Raw genomic sequence first — 13,305 nt, 5'->3', positions numbered from 1 at the left:
CACCGTAAAATAATAATTAAAGGAGATAGTATTATTAAGAACCTACAATAGAGAACCCCCATCGAGATTATAAAAGCGGTAAATACTACTATTAGAGGTATTAATGCTATTACCGCTCGCCGACTCTATAGCAGAAATATAATCGTCACCTTCGTAGAAGCCGCATCCCATTTTACTATAGAAACTACCTAGATCCCTTTTGCATTCGGCATAAGAGCCGCACTAAATATCTATACCTTTAGTATTATTATTAAAGGATTCCCTACCTAATTCTCTAAGAATATCCCTATTAAAAATATTAAACTAAACCTAGCCTAAGCTAATGGCCTAGGTATTAGTAGAGTCGCTATAAGGAAACCCCGCAAAAAAGCAATAAAAGCCCCCCTAATTATTAGAGTAACTAACGTAAAAGTAGTAAACCGACTCTATAAGACTAAAATTATCTACTAAATAAAAATCTTTAAGGCTAAACTATACAATAAAATTATCCACTTAAGATAGTATTATTAATGCTTTAAATTTAGATATATCGCGAATTACTATATAGAGACCCTTTAATGCAGATAGTATAGCGCGGAGAGATATACTAATAGAGATAAAGACTGCCTTAGTATTATTAGTAATAAAAAAGAGTACTGCCTTAACTACTAGGGACCCTATCTAGCTTAATCTCGATTTTGCCCTATAGTAAATAAGCAATAGGATATTATAAAATAGGCTTATAGTACTAGACTAATATAATTCGTAAATATCGGTATTTTATCGATACCTCCTTTTTTTATCCTAAAGGATAAAGGCTATAAATACCTCACTAATAACTCCCTAAGGGAGGACTCCCTAAGAAAATAAATCGGCAGACTATATAAAGAAAGCTCTATCGCCCCTAAAAGGACTAATAATAATAGTAATATCACTATATTCTTTTAATTTAATTTATCCAAGCCTATTACTATTAATATACCAAAAGCCCCAACCCTTTAGCCCTAATACTAATAATAGAGGTATTATACTAAAATATATAAAAGAAATCACTATTAGCGCACCTTGCCTTTAACTATAAATCTAAACCGGATATTATCGCCCTCTAGGAATTTATAGCCCTAGATAGACTCCCCCTATATTCTAGCCTCGGTAGATACTAAATAGCCGCTTACGGCAGATATATAGCAATCTATATCTATAAAAGATATACTCTTGGCTTTTAGGCAATAGACTTAGGCCTAGACTAGTGCCATATTATACTCTAAAATACTAATATCTACTCTATTTACTCCCTAATCCTTTCCCTAAATTAATCTATCCCCCTCTAGGAATTCGCCTAAACCACCCCTCGCCCCTACAGTATCTTTACTAATAACTTCAATATCTACTACTTTATATAGGACCGCTCTTATAAAACCTCCCTAGGCTATAATACCCTCTTTAAACTTATATTAAAATAAAAGCTAACCCTTATAATACCATAGGGAGAGATAATTAGATAAGCCTTAGGCAAATATAATAGCACTATCGACTATACATAAAGTATAAGAGACCTTAATATAGAGTTCATAGGGGCGGCAGATATTACTAGATCTAACTACATCCCTTAGGTAATCTAGGTAAAAATAAAACCAAATAAATTTTATAAACTACTGCTAATATACTAATAGAAGAAACTTAATAAAACCCTTACTTAAGCTAAAGCCGAAATTAGGATAGCCATCCTATATACCTTGCACCTACCCTAATCCCCTATAAAGATCGATACTTTCGCCTAATAGCTTACGACCTAACTATAGGCTATTGCTAATATCGCTACGCCTAAAAAAAGAACTAAACTATTAGGAAGGGCCCTATAGTAGACCTAGGAAGTATAATCGGCTATAATAGTAGCCTATAAGGCTATAAGAAATTAGAGAAAAGATTATATTAGCCTCAATTGGTTAATAGTATAAAAAGTAGAGATAAACTAAACTAAAGTTATCTAATAAGAAAGACACTAAATATAGAGAGAAGCCGTCAATAAGGCTATAACGAAAAATATAGACCTATAATCCCTAGAGAAATAGGCCTAGATATATAGCGGACTCCCCCTAGAATTAAAAGAAATCCTTATACTTCTCTAAAGCAAAAAAGCCTAAATATAAAAAGTAAAAATATATTCCTCTAAAGCAGAAGTACTAATAGAAAGATTCTTCTTAATATTAATAGCCACCCTTAATAATATCCTAGACCTATAATTCCTTTACCTTACCGATATAATATTCGCCCCTAAAGATAAATTCTCTAAAGTAGATATCTATAATGCCCTCCGATATATAGCTAGCTAAAAAGCATTAGGCCCTAATAGTATACTAGTAGGATTCTTTAAAGCCTATAGAGAACCGGTTCTTAAAGCCCTAATAATACTCCTTAATACTATATGCAGAACTAATTATTACCTAATACAGTTCTAAAAAGCTAAAATCGTAATATTAAGAAAACCTGGCAAAATACCTAAGAAATACTAAAAAGTAAGAGCCTAGTGCCTAATATCCCTCCTAAACCTTTTTAGTAAAATCTTTAAAATTATAGTAGTAAAGAGACTAATAATAATCGCAAAAGAATGGAAATTACTACTAGATATATAAATAAGTAATAAAGCAAATAGATTAATAGATATAGCACTATATACCCTAATAGAAGTAATTAAGGCCACCTAATAGTATAAAGGAATAGTATCGCTATTATAACTAGATATCTCTATAGCATTCGATACTATTAACTATACTAAGCTTATATACCTCCTCCTCTAAAATAGCGCCCCCTAATAGATAGCAGCCTAAGTTTAAAGCTTTACTGTATTATATTTAGCTAAAATCTTCTTCGAAGGCTAACCTACCTAAAGATTCCTAATTATAGTAGGAGTGCCCTAAGGCTCCCTAATCTTCCTAATCCTTTTCCTTTTCTATATTGCACCTTTATACTATAGACTCAAAATAATAGATAACTCGCTAACCCTAGGATTTACAGACGATACTAATATAATTACATATAGCAAAATAATATAGGATATAGTTATAACCCTCTCGAAAGTATAGAAGATCTATAAAAAATAATCGGCAAAGGCTAGATTGAAATTTAACCTAATAAAGAGCAAGCTAATATACTTTACTAAATAGTACCAACTAGATACTATAATAATATAACTTGGCAATATAACTATTTAACCCATATAATACGCCCGATTCCTTAGAGTAGAGATTAACCGCAAACTCAGCTAGACTAACTATAAGGCCTAAATAGTAAAGAAGCTAGAAAGGCAAAAGCTCGCCTTTATCGCTTTAGCAGCCTCTATATAGGGATATTAGTTTTACGAAGCCCGACTACTATATATATAGGTCATTAGAACTATAATCGCCTTTAGCGCTAGAATCTAGTATATTCCTATTAAGCCGGGAGAAGTAGCAAGAGGTATTATATATAGTCTAGCCGCTAAATAGTCAAAATGCCTCTATATAATTATAGGAGCCTACTAAGTAATACCTAATACAATCGTAGAAACCAAAATAGTAGTCCCCCCACTCGACCTCTACCTTAACCTAGCCTAATAATAATTCTTTACTAGAACCTAAGAAAATAGTATAGCCGACCTTATCTCTAATATATATACTATTATCTAGACTCAGCTATAATAAAAACCTACCTATAGATAAAGGCGACCGACCGAGAATAGAATATTAAATTATATAGCCCTTAAGGATTTAATTCTACTTTAAGATAACGAACTATCCCCTACTTACTCCTTAACTTTTAAATAGATAAAGAGATAGCAATCGAAGTAATAATTCGCCTAAATATAATACCCGCTAAAGAACCACCCCACTATTAAATATACCCCTAACTTTATCTCTATAAAGAAGATACTAAATCTCTATAAAAATCTCTATAAATATAAATCCTCCCTTTTTACCTAATTTAGAATAGAAAAAATAGGCCTTAATAAATTCCTATATAAAATAAAGGTCCTATCTATTTGCTACCTATATTACCGATATAGTCCTAATATAGAAAATATCGAATATATAATCCTAAAGTATAGTAACTATCTTAAAAACCCTCCCCTCTGTATCTAAAACCGCCCTATACTAAATAGGTATAGCATTACCTAAGTATTTAAAAATAAAGACTTAGCTAAATAGGTTATTAAATAGGTCCTTAATACCCGCCAGCTCGAATAATTCACCCTAGCTATTGCATTTACTACCTATATAGACTTCGGCTCTAATAGCAACCCGATATAATTACACCCTAACTTTAGACTATATATATATATATAGATAATCATAGATAAAGATACGACTAACTATATAGATAGGGGAAGAATATCTTTTTTATATAAGCTATTTATATAGTCGATAGACTTAGACCCTTAATCTTCCTAATACCCCTAACCCCCTAGACCCTTACTTACTTTATACCACCCTCTCTATTACTATAGCTATTATTAGGGGCTATCTTTACTTTCCCTTTTCCCTTCTTTTTCCCCCTTAGGGAAGGGGATACTATAAATCTTAAATATATCTTTTATTTAATCCTAGCGGCTAAACCTAGTATTCTTTTTATAGGCAACTTTATTATTTTTAACCCCTCCCTTTTCCTCTTAAAGGGGAAGGGGGTAGGGGTATTAGCATAAAGACAAAGAGAGGATAGTAATAGAACTACTAATTTAGCTTATTTAGGCTATACCGATTAAGCAATAGGTAGGGGAGGCTTTAACGGCGGTATAAATAGCGCTCTAGAGGCAGATACTATTAGCTAGGACTCCGCTTAGGACTTTATAAACTTTAAAAACGTAACCGCTTACTGCAACTTACTAGAAGATAGCATTATAAGAGTCTTAGACTATATTAGTAAGACCCCCTCGCTGCGAGGTGGTTCCTCTATAATAGTAAGCCTAGGAGCAGGCTTATTATCGATATCTAATATAATAATAGAACTAGTAGGGCTTCTATTACCGGCAGTAGTAGTAGGAGGCTAAGGTCCCTCGACTAATAAGAAAGGCTAAGGCTTACTACTATAGGCGCGCTCTAAAGCTAAAACCCCTCTCTTAATAAGCCTAAGGAAGTCGGCTAATAGCAAGATTAGGACTATAGGTACTATTATTCGCATTATAACGGCAGAGTTATTTTAACCCTTTCGAGGTACTAAGGTAATTAGCGTAATAGACCGATATATAGCCTGCTAGGCCTTATAGTAATTATCTTTATCTACCTACTAAGGTTAACTATAAAGTTAAGGGATACTGGCAAATTAATATACTTACTTCCTACTCGCAAGTATAGGCCTTTTATAATATAAGCATACTCTCTACCGGTTCGCGGTTTATAGTATTACACACTAAGATATAATAAGGCTTCCGCTTTAAAGTATAAGCGAAATAGGCACCCCTAAGCCCTACCTACTATTAGAAAAAGATAGATAATAATTAAAGAGAACCTCTTACCTTATTAATTATAATAACGAGCGGCTATATTAGCACCGCAGCATACATAGGGATAATATAGCCATTTTTAAGCCAGGCTAAGACCCAACTCTAGAATAATAAGCATATCGAAGAATAAAGGATACATAAAAACTACTATAGCGCAATCGAGGCAGAGAAGTAAAGGAAAATTCTTAGCAATTTTTAATAAGGAATAAAAAGGGAAAAAAAAAGGAATCAAAAAGGTAGGGCAGGTAAAGGAGACTTTATACTACTGTATACCTATACTAGATCACTCGACCGTCCGCTAGCTGCCCCAACCCACATTAAACGAAGTCAATAATAACAAAACGCACGACTTACCGCAATACCGCTACCCACCCGATACTAATATCACCACCGCCTCCTATACCCAACAATATTAATCACGTCGGTTCCGATTCACACCCACCCTAAAGCCTAACTAATGCCTAATAACCAATAACTAATAACCACCAATGCAAATCACCACGCCTATCGAGGCATGCCTACTATCCACACTTTCCCAGCCCTGCCGCCAGACCTAATCTTACGCGATAGGACACCTCCTCGCAACGCATAGTAAACCCCCTTTGACTCTAAAAGGATACCATCGACCACAGACAGTATATAGGTTTTCCTCCCGGCACTCGGGTTTCCTATATAGATTAGGCATAGAGGTACTAGCACTAGGCTAGATGGGGGCTTATCCCCCCCTAAATAGCTTAGCTAGTGTAATATATATATATATATATTAAAGCGCTACTATTAAGTATAATATAAGACTTTAAAAGGCCTAAATTATTTAGGTGAGTTCCTATGGAAAGGATAGATATTATAAATACCTTATCTTTCTTTTCTTTTTCTATTAATCTATCCTCTTTCTTATTGTTATTATCGTTGCTTTTGCTTTTGCCTTTGCCTTTATATTTATTTTAGAAGGCCTTAAATACATTTTATACCTTTTTGGATTCTTTTTTTATCTTTTTATATACGGCTTTTTAGCTTTTCTTACTAATCCTATCTTTTAAATAGTTTAAAGCTATCGATAGAGTTAATATCTAATAATTCTTATAATAAAGCCCCTTTACTATATGGGGCTTACTATAGTATTTATAGGTCTTTTTCTCTGCTAAAGATAAAGCCGAAGCATCGCTAAAAGCAGCTTATAATAAAGGTTTAGTATTATTAGTTATAAATGCTATATAACTATTGCTAACCTTCCCCTTCTCTTTTAGCTCCTATTTCTGCCAAATATTTTTAATAGTTATTAGAAAATCGAGATATTTATTCCGTTCCTATGCTTTTACTATTTGATTAAGGATTTTATCCTTAAAGGTAGGATATTTTTAATAAAGAGCTTCTACTAGCCATTTAGTAGGTATATTCCTATTAATGAGGATCGAGTCTGTTAAAATCCTATAGTAGCCTACTAGGCTGCTGGCCTAATGCCCTACTGGCTTACTGACCTTCTAGTCCTTATACCGCCTCTTGGACTTACGGTAGTCTTACCAACCTTAGGCCTTTGCCTTTTACCTTAGGATTTTCAGTGGATTATTTACTGTATATCAAGTAAGGTAGGCCTTATTAAAAAAGGTGTGGCATTGCTAAATTAGCGTGGTGGGCCTACTAGTGTGGTGGCTAGTCCACTAGTGTGGTGGGTAGTCACTAGCGTGGTGGTTAGTCACTAGCGTGGTGGCTAGTTACTAGTGCGGTGGTTAGGGTGGTTGAAAAGGCCCGATATAGTGGGGCTGCTGACGTATTATATACGTGGCAAAGCGAGCATTACGGGGAGCTTTTTTACTGGCTACCTTGGATGCCTGGGCCCACCCCTCCTTTGTGTATATATAGGATAACTTTCCCCCTTCTTTCTAGATAGTAGAAGGGTAGTATAATCGAGTCTGTTAATGCACTATATGCCTCTTAACTTCTTACCTTCCCTGCGTTTTCTGGTTATCTTATATTTGCCTTGCCTTTACACTTGCCTTGCTTTATAGCACTTGTATAGTCTTAGGACTTAGTGAAAAATCTAGTATTATACTAAGATTAGTTCACAGGTCGCAGACAGTCTTGTGCCATCTAGCTAGCTAGTAAGGCTCTGCTTTTATAGTGACCTTGAGAATTGCAATAGGTTATGAGCCCGGGTTTTTACTTCTTTGTTTTTACCCTACCTCTTTTATGTTTACCCTTTGGTCTCTCTTGCTTATTAGTACTACTAATATAGCTATCCTTTGGTATCCTTGGCTTACCCTTATCACCTTTGGCTTACCCTTTATTACCTACGGTATTACCCTGCGGCAATTAACGGCATACCCCTACGGCAACTTACGGCGTAACCTTACGGCACTTTTAGCGTAACCTTACGTTATTTTCGGAGTAACCTACGGCACCTACGGATTTTATAGTGTGATATCTACCATATTATACCACTGTATAATACCTTTGCACCTAGTGCACGATACCTACTGCACTATACGGCACCTGTTATACTCTTCCACTTATAGCACTTTTGGTACGGCACTTACGGCACCTTTTATATTACGGCACCTATAGCACCTACGTCACCTACGGCACCTACGGCACCTACGGCACCTACGGCACTTACGGCACCTTTATATTACGGCACCACATAAGCACCTTAAATACTAACGCTATATTCTGGACTTGCATAATGCTTACGGCATTTGTGTTTTTATACTGAGACCTACCGCTATATTCTGCGGTTACCTTTTATAGTAGGCTACTAGCTACTATATTTACTAGCTGTCCAGCTAGTTACTCGACTATTTTGCCAGCTATTTAGCTGGTTATTCATCTATTCCTATAGCTATTAGCACTATTTTTAACGACTTTTAACCACTATAATGGCACAGTCTAGGCCTTCCACTTATAAGGCCACTTTAGATTCTAACTCTAAAGCTCATCTTACTGCACGACTACAGCTAGATATGGACTATATAAAGTCCCAGATGAATACCCTAACTACCCTTATATAAGGCTTAGTTAGTAGGCAAAATAGTAACATTCCTACTATTATAATTAGTAAGGAACTAATAGAGGCTACTAGCCCTACTATCTCCGGTCCTACTAATATGAACAGTAAAGACCCTATAGAGGCTATTAGCCCTACTATCTAACCTTCTGCTATTACGACTAGTAAGGACCCTGTAGAGGCTACTAGCCCTACTATCCAACCTTCTGCTATTACGACTAGTAAGGACCCTATAGAGGCTACTAGCCCTACTACTATTAATACCGCTTCTACTAATAATAGCAAGAATAATTCTACTAATAATAGGAAAAAGAAGCAGCAAAAGAAGAAGGAATAGGACTATAATAATAGCAGCAAACAGCAAAATATTGAGTCCTTTATTATAGGCAATTATAATACCTAGGATACTAATATATCCTATTCCTCTTCTTCTACCATTATATCTACTGATATAAGCTATAGTGCTAAATCAGGCGGTAGGACCCCTAAGGATGCCCTCCTTTACGATATAGGCTCTACTTATTATATTATAAATAATAAGAAGTATTTCACTACTTTTCACTATTTTGAGAAGGATAATAAGCCGGTAATTACTACTAGTGGTAGCCCTATTTCCCCTACTGGTTAGGGCATAGCACGATTTACTATGCTATAGGGCGTTAATCCCACTAAATGGGGTATTATAGAGCTTAAGAATGCACTATATATTCCTACTTTAGATATTAATATTATTAGCGGTGTAAAGCACTATACCGCTAAAGGGGTACTAATTAGAAATCAGCTTTAGTCAGCAAGCCGTAAATGCATCGGCATTTTTAATTTTGAAAAATACGGCTTTTTCCTTCTACAAAAAGGAATAGACACATCACTACTACATCAACCTTACAGCCATTATACTATTACTAATAGTATATTAGTAGAGGTCCCTAGCCCTACTAACCCTGCTGATTATAGTAATCCTGAGAATACTACTATTACCCCCGTTCCTACTACTGCGACTAGTAAGGAACCTATAGAGGCTACTAGCCCTACTACTAACCAGCCCGCTACTACAACTAGCGAAGACCCTATAGAGGCTACCAGCCCTACTACTAACTCTCCCGCTATTACGACTAGCGAAAATCCCGCTATTACGACTAGCGAAAATCCCGCTATTACGACTAGCGAAAATCCTATAGTGGCTACTAGCCCTACTCCTGCCCTTATAGCTGCTGATATAGAATATCAGAAGCTATTACAATTAGCCGGCATTTAGCATGTACGGCTAGGGCATATAGGTATTTAGCTACTTAAAAAGACCTATGCTAATACCTACCTTGTCTACCTTCTAAAGAAGAAGGTTGTTACTAAAACAACCTTTATTACCTTTATCCATTAAAATGAAGGTATAGGCCCTATTTCTAGTGGCCTAGAAGGAGACTTTCATAAAGGGCAAAATACAGGTTTAGAGGGGGTATTTAGCAGTAAAGAACCTGCTATTTTACTGGATGACCTAGAAAGCATTCCTGACCCTACTAACTCTGCTAACCTTACTAGCATTACTAGCACTAATGCTATACCGGATGACCTAGAAAGCATGCCGGACCCTACTAATTTTACTAGCATTACTAATGCTACCCCGGATGATATTACTAATACTAATGCCACCGTGGATTACCTTCCTAAGTCAGAAGACTTTATAGGCGCCTTTCTAAATAGCGAACTTTCTAAGACTATTTATATGGATATTCCTGATGGATTCCTTGAATTTACGGAAAGTTTACTAACTGATAGTAAGCTTTGGTCTAATATATAGCGCTAACGGCTACTAACTTTGCTTAAAGAAGCTGGATTTAACCCTTCTATTAAGCAAGCTATCTTACTAAAGAAGGCCCTATACGGGCTAAAATAAGCACCCCGCAAATGGCAATACCGGCTAAAAGACCTGATTTCTAGTGAAGGTTTTTTACCTTTAGCTTCTAATGCTGCCGTCTTTTATAATAAGCAAACCAGCACTTTTATCGTCACCTATGTTGACGATTGCCTATTAGTTGGTCCAAATATAACTTATATTAACCAGCTAAAAAGGAAATTCCATAAGGTCTATGCTATAGAAGACCACGGTCCGGCTTCCTTCTTCCTAAGCATACAGATTATACGAAATAGGAAGGAAGGTCTATTATGGCTACACTAAGCCCAATTTATAGCAAAGGTCCTAGCTAAATTCGGTCTATAGGATACTAAACCTCAGCTAATTCTATTTTAACTAGGGATTCTAAATGAATCTAGTGGAAAAGACCTTAGCCCTACTAATCAGAGCCTTTATTAGAGCCTTACTAGCACTATAATGTGGCTTATGATGATGACTAGGCCCGACCTAGCATTTCCTACCCAATACCTTTCTTGGTTTATGTCTAAGGCAACTAATGTGCATTTAAATGCTGCGAAAGGCAGCTTTAGCTACCTTAAAGGCATTGAGAACCTAGCTATTTGCTTTACTAAAAGCAATCAACAGCCTATTATAACCGCTTATTCTGATAGCGATTTTGCTGGCTGTAAAGAAACCTCTAAATCTACTGGAGGCTTCTTAACTACTATTAATAGTGGTCCTATTAGCTGGCGTTCTAAGCGAGCCTCTTTAGTAGTATTATCTACTTTAGAAGCTGAATCTGATGCATTACTTGAGATTATCCGTGAGGTATAGTGGCTTTCTAACCTTTGTAAGGAGCTGGAAATCGATATTTTACGCCCTATACCGTTATACTGCGATAATTAGGGCTCTATTTCGAATTCTAATGACCCTAACCAGCATGCTCGCACTAAGCATACACTATTAAAATTCCGGTATATTAGGGAGCAAGCACAGCTGGGCTTGGTTAAAATTACCTACTTACCTACTAATAGTATGCCTGCTGACGGTCTTACAAAGCCACTGCCGGGCCCTAAATTTACTAGGTTCCGCGAGTTACTAGGTCTTATGGCCTGCTAACTTATACTAACTCACTTTTACTAAGGTTTTTCTTATATTTTTCCTTAGCACTTTTATTGCATTTTCTTTCCCTATCCTTTACACGATTAGCTTGCTACTACAGTAGCTAATCAGAGGGGGTGTTAAAATCCTATAGTAGCCTATTAGGCTGCTGGCCTAATGCCCTACTGGCTTACTGACCTTCTAGTCCTTATACCGCCTCTTGGACTTACGGTAGTCTTACCAACCTTAGGCCTTTGCCTTTTACCTTAGGATTTTCAGTGGATTATTTACTGTATATCAAGTAAGGTAGGCCTTATTAAAAAAGGTGTGGCATTGCTAAATTAGCGTGGTGGGCCTACTAGTGTGGTGGCTAGTCCACTAGTGTGGTGGGTAGTCACTAGCGTGGTGGTTAGTTACTAGCGTGGTGGCTAGTTACTAGTGCGGTGGTTAGGGTGGTTGAAAAGGCCCGATATAGTGGGGCTGCTGACGTATTATATACGTGGCAAAGCGAGCATTATGGGGAGCTTTTTTACTGGCTACCTTGGATGCCTAGGCCTACCCCTCCTTTGTGTATATATAGGATAACTTTCCCCCTTCTTTCTAGATAGTAGAAGGGTAGCACAATCGAGTCTGTTAATGCACTATATGCCTCTTAACTTCTTACCTTCCCTGCGTTTTCTGGTTATCTTATATTTGCCTTGCCTTTACACTTGCCTTGCTTTATAGCACTTGTATAGTCTTAGGACTTAGTGAAAAATCTAGTATTATACTAAGATTAGTTCACAGGTCGCAGACAGTCTTGTGCCATCTAGCTAGCTAGTAAGGCTCTGCTTTTATAGTGACCTTGAGAATTGCAATAGAGTCTATTTGCACTAATCGCTTATATAATATAGAGATTTCATTAAACCATTCCTCTATATTATATCTTACTAGGTTATACCGTATAGCCTACTTAAATTTTTCTTCGAGGTATTCCTAGATAATAAGCTAAACCGGTTGTATATATTCTATTAGGTATTAAATTTTTCTTTAAATATTCCGATCGCCTACTACTAATATCTTATAGCTAAGGCTTAATATTAATTTAAACTATGCCGTATATACTCGAAGGTTCCGACTAAATATTATATAACGGTCGTTCTGAATATTATACTAAATATTAGCTTATTTTATCTATTCTGCAGTAGTAATACCACTAGGGCGTTATATCGGCTTAAAGTGGTGGTTTTCTTTAATATTCTCGACTTACTGTAGCCGGATTATTCTTATTTTCACTGGGGTAGGTAATAGTGCTATTAATAATGCCCTAGCTGCCGATACAGCTCTAGTATTTACAGAAGGGGTATGATCTGCAGCCTCTATTGATAAATCAGCTATTACTGCCGATGTAGGTATTGATGCTGATGCCTATATGGAATAGATAGGTTTATCTAATTCTTATACCGGTAAAAGGGGTATATTTAGTATTTCCGAGCCTTTAGGATTAATGAATATCTAAATATTATTATTTAAAGCACGCTTTTGAATATAATTGTTAAAATCCTATAGTAGCCTACTAGGCTGCTGGCCTTATGCCTTACTGGCCTACTAACCTTCTGGCCCTTATACCGCCTCTTGGACTTATGGTAGTATTACCTTAGGCCTTTGCCTTTTACCTTAAGGATTTTCAGTGGATTATTTACTGTATATCAAGTAAGGTAGGCCTTGTTGAAAAGGTGTGGCATTGCTAAATTAGCGTGGTTGCCTATTAGCGTGGTGGCGGCCTACTAGCGTGGTGTGGCATTGCTAAATTAGCGTGGTGGCGGCCTACTAGCGTGGTGTGGCATTGCTAAATTAGCGTGGTGGCCTACTAGCGTGGTGGCTAGTCCACTAGTGTGGTAGTTAGTCACTAGCGTGGTG

Source organism: Ustilaginoidea virens, chromosome 1, assembly GCF_000687475.1.
Source record: "Ustilaginoidea virens chromosome 1, complete sequence".
In the NCBI taxonomy this organism is placed as follows: domain Eukaryota; kingdom Fungi; phylum Ascomycota; class Sordariomycetes; order Hypocreales; family Clavicipitaceae; genus Ustilaginoidea; species Ustilaginoidea virens.
This window is presented reverse-complemented; position numbering follows the sequence as displayed.